The following is a 6,850-nucleotide window of genomic DNA, read 5'->3' as shown; positions in this document are numbered from 1 at the left end:
GAAGAAGAAAAATGAAAAAGGAACTGGCATAATCCCGTATTATGGATTGTAATTGCCGCTGTTTTTAAACATTTTTGGACCAGCGGATAATTTGTTTATCCCGCTGGACTACACAGTAATCCCGGGTCGGGTTTTTGGACTAAAGAGGAAATTTCTCAATTCTATGACTACCTCGTGAGTTATCTTCTTCTTCTATCTTAGAGTGAATCTAATAATAATGGAGACTCTTCTGCTGAGTGGAGGTAATGCCTGTGGGTTTCATAGTTTCTGTACGCGCTCATCTCCCATATCTCCTCTAAACCCTAACACCCAAAAAATTAAAAACTACAAATGTTGCTGTAAACTCACATCACCCACCACTACTGTTCAAGAATTCGACCAAAATTCCCTTTATATCTCATCTCCTTCCACCACTAACAACAAAAATAGAGCTCAGAAAACTGCAGTATCTTCTTCTACTTCGTATTCAGAAAGAAAATCTACCATTGTCCAAGTCCAGAATTCTCCCAATTTGGAGTCTGCACTTTCAAGGTTTCTATCTCTTTACTTACTTGCTAGTATTGCATTGCAACTATTTCTTTGATAGAATCTTTATTTACATCTGTAGTTTCTCAGCATCAGTTTTAGTCAGTTTCAAGGATATATTACTAATTCTGTACCATTGGGGATTTCATTTGTGGTCTTCTACTTTTTTAAGTTATCATGAAATGAACTGGTATACTTTACTTTTGTGGCAGGTATGGTGCAATATTGAAGGTGCAAGATTTGAATGCTATTATGAGATATTTTGGGAACTCATATAGGTGGAAAGATGTTTCAGAGGTGGGTTTTCATCAAAAAAAATTATACATGGATAATGAATTTGTAATATTAGCTCGTTAGACTCCATTTGTTCTTCCATTCTAAATGATGATACTGTATACTTGATTGAACTTTTGGAGTCACATTTAGTTCTTGTATTTTAGAAGTTTTTTCTTTTTCAGTGCTATTTCCACTTGCAAAACGATCTTGGGTTAAAGTCTGTTCCGCGGACATGTTTCTAATCTTGAAATACTCTATCATCGTCTTCATTCAAACTTGTTTGATTTAGATATGGATATTGAGCCCTGTTAATATCATTTCTGTGTTCACAAATTATGTACACCAAAAAGGGTTCTTTGGAGCTTAGAGGTCTAAATAAATATATATATATTTTTCTCCTTTTTCTTTTTTGTGATTCAGTACTTGATTGCTTACCTTTTGTTTTTGGTTTGTTATGACTGATAATTGTGTAATTGCATAAACAGCTCATTGCTTGGATGGAGAAGCATGAAAAACTTAATATTGGGTCGTATAGCAGTTTCATCAAGTTCATGGGGAAGGGACGCAATCCAATAAAAGCTCTAGAAGCATATAATAGCATACAAGATGAAACTACTAGAACTAATGTCTCTGTCTGTAACTCAATCTTAGGTTGCCTGATCAGGAATGGGAAATCTAAGAGCAGCTTTGAATTGTTTGATCAGATGAAACAAAGTGGCTTATTGCCAGATGCTGTTACATATAGTACCGTAAGCCTTATTAGCCCCTGCTTTATATGTTCTGTTTCCTTATAAAAGAAATTAATGCACATATTCATTCTAGTAATTGTGACTGTTGTGTTTGCTTATAGTCTCAAATTCTCTCTAATCAGGGTTGTCCATTGTAACCCTAGCTGCTTTCAGGTTGCATGAAAGGCAAACATGGTTATTCTAAGGCAATTCAGCTGGTCCAAGAAATGAATCATAATGGTTTAAAGATGGACACTGTAATCTATGGTTCACTGTTAGCCATTTGTGCTTCAAATAACCGATGAGAAGATGCCGAGGCCTATTTTCAGCAAATGAAGAATGAAGGATATTCTCCCAACGAATTCCATTACAGCTCTTTGCTTAATGCATATTCAGTTGAAGGAAACCATTCAAAGGCCGACGCACTAGTTAAAGATATGAAATCTGCAGGGTTAGTACCTAATAAGGTTGGTTAAATTTGCTCTTTCTGTATTCTTGAATTTATTAAAGGGTTATTTGTTAGACACCTTCCTGGACAAAATAGTATATATATACATATATATTACAAAGAATCCTTTTGATTTTTGATATCAAGAAAATATATTTCTCATGGCCTACTGATGAAAAAGAGACATGTTTTTCAATTTGTTGAGCCTATCATTTCCGCCTTCTGAGCTCCATTCTGTGTTTTTTGCTGCAGGTTTCCCTGACAACCTTACTAAAGGTATATGTTAGAGGTGGTTTATTTGAGAAGGCAAGGGTATTACTAGCCGAACTGGAAACTTTAGGCTATGCCCAAGATGAAGTAATCTTCTTCATATTTCACTTCTTTTTTAGTCTTTTGATTGTGGAGTAAGTTTAAATTCCAATCTTGCAAGCGCTTTTGGTGTTCTCTATATGCTAAAATGTTGGGATATTTATTAAAAGGGTACCAAGTTTGGTGTGGTCTAGGGATCTAGGACCGAGTTTGTCTAAGTTAGGTAATGGATACTTGACTAACCATTGACTCAGTTGACCATTATTTATGAATAACTTTTGTTAATCAGATGGTGGAATCCATATGAAGATGAGCAAGCATTAAAATGTTTTGTGAGCATGACCCTAATGATCGTGTTAAACATCTACACTCAGTGTTACAGTCTTCCAAGGTATTTAAGCCTATCACCCAGAGATTGGAGATCAATGGTACACAAGTTGGTTGTTTCACCATTGAATTTCATAGAATAGATGATATAATTTCAGCTATATAGGAATGTTAGATTTTATAATATGATCCACAAGGTAAGTAGAATGTCTTTGTTATGATTCATCTCTTAGTTCATCTCTATATTGGAGTACGACCTATGAAGAATCCTAACTGAACATTAATGGTATAAGTGTGATCAACTGAGTCAACAGTCAGTCAAGTACCCTTTCCCTAACTTGGGAGAACTCGGTACCTAAAACCAGGCATCCTTATAACAAGTATCTCTGCAGTGTTTCACTTTCTAGGGAATGGCGTGATGTGGCGGCAGTATGACATGAATTTTGTTGATAGTAAATTCTTTATTGAAGTGCAAAACACACTGCTAAAAACCTTATTTGTTCGTTTAAAACCATTGCTCTACTAATGACACAAGAATCTGCTTACAGATGCCATACTGCTTATTGATGGATGCCCTTGCAAAGGCTGGACATATAGATGAAGCAAAATCGGTTTTCGATGATATAGAGGCACGGGGAGTAAAATCTGGTACGTCTATATTGAAATTTCAAATGTGTTGTAAATATGGTCTGAAGGTTGGCCAAATATTAGAATCCTTGTGAGAATGATCCATATATCATATCAGTGCCTGTATATGTCATTTGTCAATATACGGCCCAAAAAAATCTTATGGAGTTTGCCCAGATAACAAATTCTTTGAAGTTAAGCTAATAGTTAAACCGGTTAGTACCGCAGAAACAGTTTAGTTTTCTTATTCTGGTGGCACTACTGATAGTCAAGTAAGACAGCATAATATTCAGCTTTCAGACTCGGCATTATCCTGGTTGATTAGCTCAGCCGCAGAGTCACTCTTGCGTGTTCTTAACGAATGGGTCTCTACTACTTGTAAGCACCACAAACGTGTACAGGCTTTGTTATTCCCCTTTGTTATTGGAAAACTCATAGAGCAAGGTAATTAAAATAGTATTAGGAGCTAGAGGATTATGGAGGTTATGGGGTTTGAGTATTAGCGGCTGTACCCCGATTTCCCTTTTAGTTTTTTGAGACGCTTTTTCCAACTTTTATAGCCTATGATAAACGCAGACTGCCTGGTAATAATATTGACCTCTCACCAATCAGGTTTGCCCATAAGACAAAAATATTGAATTCAGATGATAGGCTCATTGATCTTTCTAGTCTTCAAAATAAACTTCTAGGCAATTTTTAGGTATACCTTCTAAAATAGAGGTGGCAATACCTGTTCCATCGACATGTTCATGTAAATAAAAAACAAAAGTACCTGCTTGAATTACACTTTTGTTCATTTGTGTGCAGATGGTTATTGCCACAGTATTATGATTTCTGCTTTTTGTCGAAGTCGTCGTATGGAAGAGGCAAAGCAGCTTGCGAGAAATTTTGAAGCTAGATATGAAAAATATGATTTGGTTATGTTAAATACCTTGCTTCGTGCCTACTGTGGAGGAGGGGCATTGGGAAGTGTGATGCACTTGCTGAGAAAGATGGATGAGTTGTTAATTTCTCCTGATAACAACACTTTTCACATATTAATCAAATATTTCTGTAAAGAAAAGTTATATCAGCTTGCTTATAAGACAATGGTGGACATGGATAGTAAAGGTTATCATCCAAATGAGGTAATTCTGTTGTTTTTCTCTGATTAATCTCTAATCCCTGCATGCTTTTGTTTATTCTGGCTAATTCAACACTTTTAGTATTTTTTATTGGCAAGCAAACATGGGTATGATGAGCGTAATTGTTTGGCAAGTCAAAATTATCACTCTTCCAAATGTGGTTGCATTGCTAATTTGAATTCCTCCCGTGATTATTCTTTTTAATTTTATGTGACAGTGGATGTTACTATTGCTCCATGCCTTGTTTAGTACTAGTTGATTCTGGGGTAATACTGTATCTGTTGTATTTCTGATATAATGATGTCTTGAAGGGTGAGAGATTTGTCTCTAGTTTGAGTTCATTCCTTACATAATAAGTTCCAGTGTTACTGATGCTGGGGCCAAGTTCTTGTTAGTCTTAGTCCTCTTTGTCATAAGAGTTTGGACTGTTTCATAGGGTAGGTTCATGCTGGAGGCCAGATGTAAACTCATAGAGTGGCCTCTGGAACATCCACTGATCAGTGGTGATAAATCACATATACAATGTAATAAGATGTAATACTCATCGCGTAAGACAAACTCAACAAACACACCACAGCCTTGAGGTTTAAACCAAAGGCTTACTGCAGCCAAAGCTTTGCATGAGGGGTGCACAGCCTCTAGATCGAAGCGTATGTGCTTCAAAAAGGACTTACAGAAGTCTCTCTTGGTTTTTGGATAATGTTGATGTCATTTTGCAACATGTAATCCTTCATCACATCCATCGTCCGGTTCATTTTCTTGATTTTATAAAATGAAAAAAAATTGAACCTTCAGAGTTTTGAACACTATCATTTTTTACAGGAATTGGGTTCCGCGTTAATTCAAAACTTAGGAAAAGTTGGGGCTGCGGCAGAAGCATTTGCAGTTTATAATATATTAAGATACAGCAAGAGAGCATTGTGTAGGGCCCTTCACGGCAGGATTCTAAATATCTTAATTTCAGGAGGACTTCTTAAGGATGCCTATGTAGTAGTGAAGGTATCATACTCTATTTGTACTTTCAAACTCCTAATTTGCTGTCAGTTATATGTAGTTTTGTGTTGGATTACCTTTTCATTGCTATCACTCGAGCAGGACAATGCAGAGCAGATTTCCCGTTCTTCATTGAAAAAGTTTGCATTATCATTTATGAAGTCGGGTAATGTAAACTTGATAAACGATGTCGTGAAAGTTCTTCACAATTCTGGCTACAAGATTGACCAGGTATGAGAGTTTGTCATTTCTAAAGAAATTTGTATGTGATAGTTCCTCAAATGAAATCTTAAAAGATAAAATTTTTCCCTGAGACGACTGCTTAATAAGGCCAATACTGTACGGAACAGAACTATAGTATCAGGTTGATTTGCTTTCTAGACCATTGATTATTTATGTGGTGGCTAGTAAGACTCGTTAGATATTTTAGGTGAAACATGACATATATTGCTTTTGTTGTTTTCCTTCCGCTCCTTTATGCACCCGGTTAATTCATATAAAAATTGGCTACAAAAGCAAGCAAATCAAGTTGGTTGCTTTAGTATTATCGTAGTGTACGCTTCTAAATAGTCCCTCTCTCTTAGTACCATGATGCTTGTTTTTGGACAGTATCATCTGGAGAGATAAATCCTTTCATTGTAACTTTTGGAGATCGTCGTTTATGCTGTATCAGATGTTCTAGCATAGCTTAGTGGAAACTTAGAGATATATTTTGACAGCACATTTATTTATTTTTGGCACCAAACTAATGTGAAGGCCTTTGATATGCTTAATTTAGGAGGTATGTGGCATGGCTATATCACGTTATATAGGGGAACCTGAGAAGAAGCAACTCCTTGTACAGTTGCTACAATGGATGTCAGGCCAAGGGTATGTGGTGGACTCGGCGTCGAGAAATCTAATCCTCAAGAATTCACACCTGTTTGGGCGCCATCTTATTTCAGATATTCTAGCGAAACAACATAAGATGTCAAAAGAGTTAAAAATTCAGACCTGAAACATATGTTACATGTTCTGTTGTCAGGACATAGTGGTGTAGGGTTCCAATGCTGCTGTCTTTTTAATTTTTTGAGGCATGCCTTTTTTATGTGTAAGGTGTAAAGTTATCTATTTTCTGTCACTGCCTTTCTTTTCGTTCTGTGCTTTTGTTGGCTTGATAATTGTTACTCCTTCTGCTGCAACTGCATGTCAAACTAGGTCACAATGACTAAGCAAAACCTTATAGTCATGCTCATAAGAACAAGTGAACAACAAACTTTACCTGGTTAACTTTCCGGTTCGGCTTACCAGCCTCTCACGTTTTGATTTTGGGAGTACCCTAATTTCATGACATCATATTCATGTCCATTTAACTATAAATTTCTTTTTTCTTTTTTGTAAACAAGGCATTTCATTAAAACAAACTAAGATTCCAGAGGAGCATGCATTACAAAAGAAGTAGAGCCATCTAATATCGATCCATGAGGAGATCTCTTGATATTAGATTTATCTAC

The 6,850-nt window shown here is 36.2% G+C and overlaps 1 pseudogene; it reads left to right on the top strand.

Moving 5' to 3' along the window:
- The first annotated feature begins 217 nt into the window (after positions 1-217).
- LOC113346275 lies at positions 218-6,495 on the top strand (annotated as a pseudogene).
- Positions 6,496-6,850: the final 355 nt, after the last annotated feature.

Source organism: Papaver somniferum, unplaced genomic scaffold, assembly GCF_003573695.1.
Source record: "Papaver somniferum cultivar HN1 unplaced genomic scaffold, ASM357369v1 unplaced-scaffold_99, whole genome shotgun sequence".
NCBI lineage: Eukaryota > Viridiplantae > Streptophyta > Magnoliopsida > Ranunculales > Papaveraceae > Papaver > Papaver somniferum.
Note: the sequence above shows the minus strand (reverse complement) of the source record. Positions and strands in the feature narration are given on the sequence as shown.